General features: G+C 47.6%; 1 protein-coding gene across 6 annotated transcripts in view; it reads left to right on the top strand.

The window, feature by feature from the left end:
• FAM107B (family with sequence similarity 107 member B) overlaps positions 1-10,862 on the top strand; it is a 73,057-nt gene that overhangs the window by 47,201 nt on the left and 14,994 nt on the right. Inside the window, exon 1 of one of the 6 annotated variants that reach the window (XM_060397379.1) lies at positions 4,514-4,723. The exons of the other annotated variants lie outside the window; for them this stretch is intronic. The gene's annotated coding sequence lies outside the window, so the exon portion shown is untranslated. Of the gene's footprint in view, positions 1-4,513; positions 4,724-10,862 lie in introns of those variants that run through there. 6 annotated transcript variants of the gene reach the window in all.

Here is a 10,862-nt window from a genome sequence, read left to right as displayed (position 1 = left end):
GAAGCCGGGAGTCCCCTGCATGTGGACTGTGAGGTGAATGGGACGTTTTCTGTGATCTCTTTCTGTTAGGGATTCGCTGGTGGCTTTTTGTCCCTGGGGCCTCGAAGGTCGCAGCCCTTGTGGACAGACCTGGGGGCCAGAGCACAGGAGCTTGAATCTTAAGGAACATTTGCCCCCCAGCTAGCAGTTGGGCAGAAAGAGGTATGCTACTGTCCTTCCAGGTTGAAATACATGTTGATTTATACTCCGGCCCAGCTGTTTTCTTGGGGGAATGCCCTAGTGCGTGTGCGTGGTTGAGAAGGATGAGCGGTGCAGTGGACCCTTTGATACCCCGTGCGGCGCTGGTGGCCCTCCTGTGGTGGTGGGACCCCCCCTCGGTGAGCCCCTTCTTGGGCACCCTCTCTCCTTCTCTCAGATGTGTGCTGACCCCTTATCACTCACTGCTCGCAGAATGAGGTAGCGCCACCATCCACCAGGGAGTTCCAGACTCTTCTCTGGAGGCAGACAGAGGGCATGTACAGAGTCTGTGTCTCAGCTGAGGTTCTAGGACTTGTTTAGGTATCGGAGAGAAGACGTCACCTGGATGAGCTGCCTGCCCGGACGGTGTGAACGGCATCGTTGGTTCGGTGCCCTTGAGGGATTTTGTTCATTTCTTTCTTCAACTGAGCAACTTAGTAAATCTTTATCAATTTTATATTAGTTTAGTTCTACTTAGAAACATTTTTTTCTCATACCCCCATAGTGTTTTTGTTTTCATTTTCTTTGTGTGTTTTGTGTTCACACTTCACCAAGGTAGCTTGAATGGCCAACTTACTAGCAAAACGAGGTTATTCAAGAACTTCTTTTTTGATTTTTTTGTTTTAAACTTTTTCTTAGGCTTTGAGCATGACCTCATTGGCGACATAGCAACCTCCTTTTTCTTCCAAAGCATTGGACTTTGGGGAGCTAGAAGGCAGAAAGAATTCAATCATAGGGTTAATTTGCTGGTTTCTGTGGAAAGCAACCCAAACTTGCATCTGTTGACTATCAGCATCACTTTTTTTTTTTTTCCCCCTGATCAGACACCTGCAGACTTGTGGGTGCCCAGCTTAGGTATGAGCATTTTCTGAGGTCCTGATGCAGGCGTGTATTTTCTGGTTACCGCTTGTATGTGTTTGAGCTGTTCTGTGTTAGAGCATTACTACACTGCTTGATTATAAACGTGCAGCAGCGGTACACTTTACCTACAGAGCCAGTGGAGTGACGTGCAGAAGAACAAAGTGCTGTGTTTTTGGACGTTTTTGTCTGTCCTCCACCCACTGCTTTTCTGCCCATCGCTTTCCCATGGGGTTTGACTGAACATTATGCAAAAATGCCTCTAAAAAGATCTTGCCTGTTTTCTGTTCTGACTTTTTTGTAGAGTTGTCCAATGAATCAAAACGTCAGATTCCACCAGGGCTACCTATGAACAGTTAAACTATTTATATTGGACTAGCTTCTGTTTTTATTTGTTGTTACTGTTCTGTCCTCAAGTGGTGTCCGACTGTTTGTGACCCCCATGGACTGTATATAGCCTGACAGGCTCCTTTGTCCTCCACTATCTCCCAGTGTTTGCTCAGATTCATGTCTGTTGAGTCAGTGATGCTATCTAACCATCTTATCCTCTGCCACCTCCTTCTCTTTTTGCCTTCATCTTTCCCAGCATCAGAGTCTTTTTCCCAGTGAGCCAGCTCTTCACATCAAAGTATTGGATGGAGTTTCAGCTTCAGTATAAGTCCTTGACGATTCAGGGTTGATTTCCTTTAGGGTTGATTAGTTTGATCTCCTTGCAGCCCAAGGGACTCTCAAGAGTCTTCTCCAGCACAGTTTGAAATTATGTTTTTATCGATCCCTCATATTTGTATTATTGCTCTGTCTGCAGAATAGTTATTTACAACAGGAACCAGAGTGACGTGGCAGTTTAGCTGTACAGATAAGAAGACCGAAGCCCAGAGATTGGGACATAATCAGCATTTTCATGGTGTGGGCTGGCTTGGGCTGTGGGCTCCTCTCTCTGCTCTGGCTGTGAAACAAAAGCCCATCAATGATTCTGTTTTCTCCCATAGACTCTGTCCCTCTCTCCCATCTAAGAACAAATTGGAAAAACGAGCCTATATGGGGTTCATCATTAAGCTTGGTCTAAACTAGTATACTCGTACTGCGTGGTCATCCATTTTTCAGTTTGATAGGACATTGATTCATGGAGAGTTAGATTAATGCATTAATTTGTTTTAACTATTTAACCGTCCAGTTTATTGAACATCTGCCACATGGTCTGGTACCATGTGTAGTGAATGTTCTCCTTAAGTTTTATTCAGTGCTCACAACAATCCTGCAAGTGTGGCTATGAGCGCCCTGATTTACAGATGAGGAAATCAAGACTCAGGTTAAGTCACATGATTGGTACGTGGCATCATAGGCTTCTAATTCAGGATGGAGGTGGTCTTCAAGCTGGCTGGTATTTATTACTTCTCATGACTCAACAAGGTTTAAAATGGATGAAATAACAAAACTGTAATAACACAGCAGCAACTGAGTGATCTCTAGGTTGTAATTTTAATAGCTGTTAGTATTTAATAGGGGCTTTATTTATTGAGGTGTAATACACATACAGAGAAGAGCATAAGCCAAAAAAAAATAGATGAACTGCTTGTTAAATTTTCAGAGTGAATATGCCTGTGTAACTGGAACCTGTATCGGAAATCAGAACCTTACCAGCACCCCAGGAGCCCTGTTTCTTTCCATCCACTCACTCTGTGCCTCCCGTTAGGCTGGCATCTGACATCAGAGGTGGTTTTGCTCATTTTGAACACCTGACTGATGGAATGATCTGCGATGGACGCTTGTGTGTCTGGCTTCTTTGGCTGAACATTGTATTTCTGAGACTCAGGCTGTTGCTGTCGTTCTCCTTGCTCTCTGTTCAACGGTATCCTCACGCCCCACAGTCTGCTTCTCCACGCAGCTGTTAATGGACATTGGGGTTGCCTCCCATTCGGGGCTGTCGTGAATAGTACTACTCTGAACATCTTTATGAAAACATTTATGTGTTTGAAAGAAAATGTATCTCTCTTGCCACCTTTCCCCACTTCAGTATGGTTTTCTGCAAGGTGTTTTCTAGTTGGGATTATAAAGCTATGATGTTAGCTTCTAAAATCTTGTTGAGAAAATCATCCTGTTTAAAGTGAAACCCATTCTCTGCTCTCCTGCCTGCCCCCTTCCATTTTCCCAGCTCAGAAGAGTATGATGTTGAAAGGGGTGAAAGCACCCTTTTGGAATCAGACCCAGGTTCAAATCCTGGTCCTGTACTTTCCGAGCTGTGTAACCTGGGGCAAAATAACAGGGTTTCTGTTTACTGTGCTTAGTTGCTCAGTCCTGTCCAACTCTTTGTGACCCCATGGACTGTAGCCCATCAGGCTCCTCTGTCCATGGGGATTCTCCATGCAAAAATACTAGAGTAGCTTGCCATGTTCTCCTCCACAGGGTCTTCCCAACCCAGGGATCAAACCCAGGTCTCCCACATTGTGGGTAGATTTTTACCTACTGAGGCATCAGGGGATGCCTGGAGTGGGTAGCCTATCCCTTCTCCAGGGGATCTTCCCCACCCAGGATTCGAACCGGGGTCTCCTGCATTGCAGGCAGAGTCTTTACCAGCTGCGCTACCAGAGAAGCCCTAGTTGTTGTTACCTGTGGCCAGCAACAGCACTTGTCACAGGTGACACTTACAGAAGGCTTACTGTTTCCAGGCCCCGAGGTGGGTGTGCCTGTCTCGTCTGTTCTTCATAACCGTTGAAGAGGATCTGCCTTTCCTCTTCCTCTTCCTTCTTCCTCTTCTTCCACTTCTCCTCCGCCTCCTCTTCTCCATCTTCTTCCCTTTCCTTTCTTCTTCTTCTTTTTAACTGGTGAGGAAACATAACCCCAAATCACACTTACAGTAAATGAGAGCTGGAATTTAGACCCATTTGGTGTGATAGGAGCCTACATCCTTGAAGCTGTCTGAGCTCAGAGGGAATGGGGAGACTTACAGGGAATAGAAACTCCTGCCTCACTGGGCCATTGTGAGGCTTAAGTGATGGGGAGACACTTATGCAGAACACCGAGAGATGATGCATAGTGACTCCAGAGTGGATTCCTCTTGTGGCTTGTCTCTGATGCTTTTGCTAACAGTGCTGAGAGTCTGGGTGAGGTGGCCCTGCTCCACCAGGTGTCATCCTGGAAACGGACACCGTGTTATTTGTGGAGCCATCGCCACCTACTGGTTGGTCCCGTCTCACTTGGTCCAGTTGAGATCTTAAACATGGGCACGTGTTCTGTCTTCCCAAGGTTTCTCTTGCCTTCGTTCCCATCTTCTAAATATAAAATGTGTGCCATATTTTTTTTAATATAAAAATACATTTTTCAGGGATGAGAAAACGAGTTTGGTGTTTTCCCAAGCGCGTCACTGTTTGGCAAGCGTGTGGCAGCATCTCTGTGGCCAGTTTATTGCGAGTCTGAAATTCCAGCAACGGTGGGCCCGGCACAGTTGGAAAAGCCACATTTCTGAGCTCGCGTGGATTGCTCTGGTTCGGCGTCACTTTTCTGCCTTTGTTGAGTTTGTGGCCACGAAGGTCATCTGGGCGCTTGTCTGATGCCTTTGGGTCCCAGATAGTGCCATGGTCTCCTGTCAACAAGACTGAATCTTCAGGTTGTTCCCAGGCTCAGGAGTTTTGTAAGTGAAGCCCTTGGGTGTTTGGGAGAAATTCCCATTTTAACTCACTTTCTGCTCTCTCAAGGCCTTCCTCCTCACAACCAGGCTCCCTTCTGGGAACTGTGGGTGCTGAGGGAGACTGCCGTGGCTCCAGGGACAGTCCTTGCTCTTCCAGGTTGACCCGAGCCTGGCCTTGGCTGGCGTGCAAACTTAAGTGACTTGGATTTTTCCAAGTAAATCTCTTAGAGACAGCCTGGGAAACAAATGCTCTTAAAAACTTCCTGGGAATTACTTTCCAGAAGTTGCAGCACTTCAAACATTTAATTGTTTAGCTTCGGTTTGGTTCTGGTATAACTGTAACCTGCATGCACTGATAGGTTTCAGGTGTTGTTTTCTAAAGGATTCATTTATGAGTGCTTTAGAGAGATTTTAAATATTGAGGTGGACATGGAACTTAGCATAATCTGTAAATTTTGATTTTTTTCCTCTCAGAGGATTGTTTTATTTTATAGTATAAATAAAACTTTTATATGTACTGAGGTGAAGTGAAGTGAAAGTCGCTCAGTCACATCTGACTCTTTGTGACCCCATGGGCTATACAGTCTGTGGAATTCTCCAGGCCAGAATACTGGAGTGGGTAGCTTTTCTCTTCTCCAGGGGATCTTTCCAACCCAGGGATCGAATCCAAGTCTCTTGGATTGCAGGTGGATTCTTTACCAGCTGAGCCATGAGGGAAGACCCCAAAATTTGGGTGACTTGTTTTATTTCAATACTCAGTTTATTGTGGTCTAGAAGCAAACCTGCAATATCTCCGAGGACTAAGTTTTAGCTTTTATCTTTGTGGGAATTCCCTGGTGGCCCAGGGGCTAGGACTATGAACTAATAATATCTGGGTTCAGTCCCTGGTCAGGGAACTAAGATTCCCCCAAGCCCTACCAAAAAAATAATAAAATTATCTTTGTGATGTAGAAATTTGAAAATGAACTCCCGGAGCCAGGAATAGTCTAATGGGAAACCCAGATGCAGTGAATGTTTATTCATCCAGTTGTGGAATTTTTCTGTGGGGATGGTTATTCACCTCTGAAAAGCAGTCAACACAAAATACCCGGGACTAGCAGAGGCCTGGACCCACGGTTAACCTTTGAAAAGGGGAAAAATGCAAAGAAGGACTCAAGAGGGCATCTATAAGGCTGGAAGTCCCCTCTCTTTTCTGAGACAGTGGAGTTTAGTAATGATTTTGCTCATTCACAGGAATCAAAGGCAGAATTCTCATCAGGTTACATTTTTAGTGTACAGTGTTAGTGTCTGTCTAAAATGCAAATCTGTGTTTTTATTCCTCAGCTTAAAATCTTTCACTGAACCCCTCGACCTCAAAACAGCATCAGAGTTTCTCAACATCAGCCCTGTCTCCTTGGTACATGCCTTGCACTGCAGCCAGAGCCATTCAGAACTCCACGTGCGTGTGATAGACTTCACATTTTGCAGAAAGGTCTTAATGTTGGTAGCATGAATGGGTCTTAGAACCATTGAAAGTTACCATCGACTGTGGATTACATGAGGGGAGGGGGTGAGTAAACCTAGGGAGACTTCCCAGTGAGTTAGGGGATTGTAAAGAATACTTTATTATCATTAAAACAAGCAAACACACCAGCAAACAGCAAAGAGATTTAATGGGCCCCATCATTTAAAAGAAGAAAAAGCTTTTAAAAAAAGAAAAAAGTTACCGGAGAGAACATGAAGGGGGCTTCTCTACTGAGCTGACCCTCATTTTCCTTCACTGACTTGATAGTTTTTAAAAAATCCCTTTGTGAATCAGTTACTGGTCCAGGCGCGTGTATCTGATAAGAGTGTCTTCATGTTAATTTCTGGAAGAAGGTTTCATGTAGCAATACTGATACCCATTTCAAAGTTCCTTTACTTCCAGACATTTTTCTGTCTCCTCTTTCCTTCTGGGCTGTGGATTACTGGTTGCTCAGGCTTTAAGCCGCGTTGCTTGAGACTCCAGGCAGCTCCGGGGCTCCCTCTCCTGGTGGTTCTTCCTGGATTCTGTTCCTTCATTTAAGGATAAGTCTTCGACTCAGTGTAATGTATCTGGTAACTCAGACTGTAAAGAATCTGCTCGCAGTGCGGGAGACCTGGGTTCGATTCCTGGGTCAGGAAGATCCCTTGGAGAAGAGAATGGCAACTCACTGCAGTATTTTTGCCTGGAGAATTCCACAGACAAGAGTCTGAGACTGGTGGGCTACCGTCCGTGGGGTTGCAGACTCAGACGCAGCCGTGCGACTGAGCGGGCACCCACACAGGAGTGGGGAGCAGCTCATGGGTGCAGGGCCTCTGTCGTGTACAGTTTTCAGGGCCACCTTCCTTCTCATACATGACCTTTCCCAGACCCCAGCGTGGTCCACTCCCTGCGACCACAGCTTTCCCCTCAGACTAGTTTGCAGTCTCGCTTGAGGTCTGTACACTTGACTCAGGCTGGGGCCCCCTCTCCCGTCTCCACTTGGATGAAGGACAAACCAGGGAGAGAGAAGAAGGAAGAAGTCTGTGCCTTCGTTTATGGGCAGAGCTCCCTCAGCCGCTGCCCACCCGTGGCCTGTCTGCCTCTGTCCAGCAGGAGACAGGCCGATCCTGTCTCAGGCCAGTAGAAAAAGAGAGGCTCCTCAGGCCCCCAGTCTTAAGAGAAGGTGAAGAAGAATCCAAGCTAGAACTTGTTCTCTAGGCTCAGAACTCAAGTCTGTTCACTGTGTACACAGGAAGCTCAATCTGTCTCTTGCCACCAAGGCCCAAGACAATGTACCCCAGCCCTGACCTCTGGGAACCAGGGGCAGTGGGCATCTGTGTGGCCTCCTGTCATGGGAATAGTGGGAGTGGAGGGTTGGGGGGTTGTGGGAGAGGTGAAGTGAGAGACCCTGGCAGTCACTTAGTAAGACCAGGAAGGAGCCCCCCAGGGTCTGGCCCCTCACTGCCTCAGCTGCTTGCCCTCAGTCACCCGGGTGTCCAGGGACATCTCCAACCCAGCATGTCCCAAAGGGAGCTCCTGACCTCACTCCCGTCTGCTGTGCTCACGGCCTCCACCACAGCAGCTCTGTCCTCGTTGCTCAGGCCAGAGCCCTTGGAGGCACCCTCGACCCCTCTGTGTGTCTCACTCCTGGTGTACAGTCCTTCAGGAAGTCCCAAGGGCTGAAATGAAATGACATCTGGTCTGCTGCACCCATCTCTCACCTGGGTCCCCTGACAGCTGCCTCCTGGAGTCTTTCCTTGGCTGTGCTGGGCCCGTCCTACACTCGGCTAGAATAATCGTCCAGACACATGAGTCAGAGCTCGTCACTTCCTGTTCAGAGCCCTGAATGGTTCTTTGCTGTCACTCAGGGCAAAAGCCAGAGCCCTGGCACTGGCCTTCAAGTCCCCGCATCGAATCCCACCCCTCTCTGGTGCCCCCACTGGTCCCCCTCCATCCCCACCTTCACTCATGTCTCTCCTTCCTCAGATGCATCAGGCGTGCTCCTGACTCTTTATTCCCCGAGTCTGGAACACTCTTCTCCCCAGGTCTACAGGCTCCCCTCCCCTGCTGACACCTTGACCTCAGGAGGCAGGAATCTGGATGTGAGGTCGGGGAGATTACCCTTGGTTTAGGACAGAGGGACTAATCCTTTTATGGCAGCTCATTGCCTTCTTGTCTACTGATTAACTAGATGAAACTGCTGTTGGCTTCTAAACAAAATCAAGACTGCCTGCAGGTCTGTCTGGCACTTCTCCAGTCTCCACTAAGGAGTGCATTCTCTGAGGGGCCAGTTCAAATAGTCAGGCTGATGTGATGGGATCGCTGACCTATGACAGGCCCAATTCATGAGTTTCCATTTGGGGGAGGCTGCAGACATACTTGTCTTTTAAAAGATCAATGCAGGTAGCATATAAGGAATATTTGGTTTAATCTGTTAGATGGGGTGGTGGTGGTTTAGTTGCTAAGTCGTTTCTGACTCTTGCAACCTCATGGACTGTAGCCTGCCAGGCTCTTCTATCCATGGGATTCTCCAGGCAAGACTACTGGAGTGGGTTGCCATTTCCTTCTCCAGGGGATCTTCCCAACCCAGGAATCGAACCCGCGTCTCCTGCACTGCAGGCAGACGCTTTACTAACTGAGCTACTAGGGAAGCCCAGTCTGTTAGATACGTGTGTATTATTGCTTGGCCGTGCATGTATACCTAAAATACATAAATGATGCAGCCACAGTGTTTCTGTTTTAGTTGATTTAATTTATTCTTTTTCCCTCTTTATTTCATGTTAATTTTCAAAAGATCTTTCTATTAAAAATAGGAAAAATTGTAATTTGGGAGACAGAACATGAGTTTTCAGATCAGAGAGTGTTAATTTTCTTTTTTTTTTTTCAAGTCTGAGATTTACACTATTGGCAAAATTAGCTTAGGCAAGTTATTTTAACTTTTATTCCTCTGTTTATTGTCTGTGAAATAAAGATTCTAGTGCTTCTGTTCATAGGACTGTCACTGGGATCAGGTGTGATCACGTACCCACAGGTGCTGTATCTAAAGTGTTGGGAAATTGTTGGCTGCTGTTGAGGACAGTTCAGAGATTCAGGAAACATCACTGATGACTTTGAGACCCAAGACTCCTACTTGTAGCTACTGGCCTCTGGACCCGTTTTACTTATTTCTAAATTCTACTTGAGATTGCATCTTTATTCTTTTCGATTATACCCCCACTCCCCCACCCCCATGCCAGAGTCCATGGAAGCACATAGCCACGTCTCTCCTGCCTGCAACCCTGCCCCGTGTGTACACACACACACACACACACACACTCTCTCTCTCTCTCTCTTTCACTTGGGTATTTGCTTGGGGCATTGATTTCATGGGCAGAAATAAAGATGGAGTCTGTCTTCCATCCAGGAGCTTGCTCACAGGGGCTCTGTCTTCTTTCTGTTTATTACAGATTTGATTAAGTTCAAAGTTTATTCAGCTTGTGCCATGTGCCAGACACTTGGCTGGACCCTCGGATTTAAAGCTGGAGACAAAGTGTTTCTGGCCCTTTCACAGACTAGACAGACATGTATGGTTACGGCGTGTGTGTGCACGAGTGCTCACTCGCTCAGTCGTGTCTGACTCTTTTGTGGCCCTGTGGACCGCAGTCTGCCAGGCTCCCCTGTCCATGGGATTCTGCAGACAAGAATGCTGGAGTGAGTTGCCATTTCCTTCTCCAGGTGATCTTCCCAGGTCAGGGATTAAACCCGTGTCTCCTGTGATGGTAGGCAGGCTCTTTACCACTGAGCCACTGGGGAAGCCCTCCCAGGTGTACGGATGCTTCTTGTACCGGAAATACATCTGCATGGTGCTGCTGGGGCTCTGAGGATGCAGGGGAGGGGGACCACTCTCTTGACTCACCTGGAGAGGTGGGGACAGGGGGCAGTGCTGGGTGTGAGCCTGTTCATATGGGATCCTCACTCCTGCCCTTGCCCTCTTCTCAGATCCCTGTTCCATCCGGGGGCATGGCTCTTGCCAGAGAATTAACACGCATGTACTCTGGACTTTCCAGGGAAGTCCCACTATCAGATGTTCTGCTGTAGTGAGGCCCTGCCTCTGACTTTTGGTTTGGAAAATTTCGTCATCCTGCAGGACAGGGAGGCATAAAATGATGTGTTGGTTATCTTGAAAGGTTTATGTGTTAGGGAGAGGGAGCAGGGGTGGGTAAGCGCTGAGAGACAGGCCCAGGGGTCTGCAGCAACCGGATACCTGCCAGGTGGATCACAGGGGTTTCAGCCTGCACTCAGCCAACCATATCCCCCCAGCTCTTGCCCCCATGCCTTTTCTCTTCCGTCTCACAAAATATGACACGTTTTTATACAGTTGTCGCTGGGTATCGAGGCTGCAGAGAACGAAGGAAGGAAACGTGTACCCCACTCTCCAGGGGCCTCTACACACATGGACTTAAATTGAACACAGGACCCAGGGGTCATCACGTCATGTGTTCCTGTCACGTGCTGATAACAGAGTCCAAGCCCAGAAATAAGCCACTTGGGTGGTCTGTTCTGTTCTCCAGTGAAGCCTCCTCTTCCTTCTAGATGACAAGTGTGGAGAGCTGGGCTCTGCTGCCTGGTCCCTTCCCCTGCGCCCGGCACTGATCTGGCAGCTGGAGGGTGGGGTGTGTG

This window comes from Ovis aries, chromosome 13, assembly GCF_016772045.2.
Source record: "Ovis aries strain OAR_USU_Benz2616 breed Rambouillet chromosome 13, ARS-UI_Ramb_v3.0, whole genome shotgun sequence".
Lineage (NCBI taxonomy): Eukaryota > Metazoa > Chordata > Mammalia > Artiodactyla > Bovidae > Ovis > Ovis aries.
Note: the sequence above shows the minus strand (reverse complement) of the source record. Positions and strands in the feature narration are given on the sequence as shown.